Below are 1,411 nucleotides of genomic sequence, written 5' to 3'. Positions count from 1 at the left end.
TGATCATATGTAAGGTGACCAAATTGAAGTAAGCCCAACATCGTGCGTGATATACGATTTCACGTTCGACAACAAAAACATTGTTGCGTTTCATGCATGATGCATCTTTTATTCTTGTTATTCATCGAACGTTAAACAAGGATAAATGATGCATTATGCGCATCATGCGTAAAACGGAACGCAGCCTTGGTGCCTCTTGGACCGACAAGTAACGAGACGCATGCGCATGACATAGAAATGCATGTAGAAGACACGGCGATTGTAGAGCTGTGACAATTTCCTAACCCGAATAGTCAACTTTAACGCTAAATATCTCGGTTCGCGGGGCAGAGCGGCGCTTTTTTTTTTGCCAGATTCTTTCGTTTCATGCAAAAACGTGTCGAATGAGCCTAATTTTATCGAAATCGGTGGTGGGAGAGGTATTCTGTATAATTACCGATATTTTTAAACATTTCTCAAAACTTTTTTTAGTACTTCATGTAATTAGCTCCCTTATCTTCACTTATTACTTACAATGTTTATTTCAGTCTATTTATAATTGAATCAAACTTTTATGAGAGAGAAGTCAAGAGAAGTCTGAGAGCACTGTCATCGACGAGATACTAGTAAAGATTGACATCCTTAGGTCGGAATCAGACTACGCATTAAAGATTGAGATTGAAGATTGAAAATTAAAATTTTACCACTGAGGACAAAGGAATTTTAGCTCCTATTGTTTTGATTGGTCAAATTTCAATCTTTCAATCTTCAATCTCAATCTTCAATGGGTAGTCTGATTCCGGCCTTACGGGAGTTCGCGTCCTTGTTAATATTGAAGTGATTAAGGCCGGTATTCATAGTCAGTTCTTATATTCAAGATCATCTCAAGTTCAGCCTTGAGGTGTTACGAACCAATAAGAGAGCCACATTAGCGTATTAAGACATTACTTAAGACGATCTTGAAATAAGAATCGACTATGAATACCGGCCTATGAGTAAAAAAACTGGTAATATTGTACTAATTTTATGATTTATTAGTTTAGTAGACGTATTTATCGGTGTACATGCGTTTAAAATTCAATAATACTCGATTTTTCTGTAAAATTGTGATTTCAGTGTTATCATCAAAGTTTGATTATCAACAGAGATGATTACTGCAGAGAAAAAATTGTAACTTTTCGGCATTATAAAGGATATTATAGCTTTACAAGTATGTATATTTATTTATGGAGCATTTATGTAATAAAATATCATGAATTTAATAATGTATTAGCTAAATATTTATGTTAATAATAGCAAATTTATATCAATTGTCGATAATGTCAGCGTTCTTCAATTACCTCCGGGCCCTGGATACCTATCATGGAACAAATCCGATTTTCGTCGTAGGACGCTCTGCAACCAATCAGAAAACAGGATTCCGATGAATTTT

The 1,411-nt window shown here is 35.0% G+C and overlaps 1 protein-coding gene across 2 annotated transcripts in view; it reads right to left on the bottom strand.

The window, feature by feature from the left end:
- ast (single-strand DNA endonuclease protein asteroid) overlaps positions 1 to 593 on the bottom strand; it is a 3,957-nt gene extending 3,364 nt beyond the window's left edge. Inside the window, exon 1 of one of the 2 annotated variants that reach the window (XM_018453163.1) lies at positions 514 to 593. The gene's annotated coding sequence lies outside the window, so the exon portion shown is untranslated. Of the gene's footprint in view, positions 1 to 436 lie in introns of both variants that reach the window. The other variant, XM_018453164.1, reaches the window with a different exon arrangement.
- Between the last annotated feature and the right edge of the window lie 818 nt (positions 594 to 1,411).

The sequence above is a fragment of the Mycetomoellerius zeteki genome, unplaced genomic scaffold (assembly GCF_001594055.1).
Source record: "Mycetomoellerius zeteki isolate Tzet28-1 unplaced genomic scaffold, Tzet1.0 scaffold366, whole genome shotgun sequence".
Taxonomy (NCBI): Eukaryota; Metazoa; Arthropoda; class Insecta; order Hymenoptera; family Formicidae; genus Mycetomoellerius; species Mycetomoellerius zeteki.
Note: the sequence above shows the minus strand (reverse complement) of the source record. Positions and strands in the feature narration are given on the sequence as shown.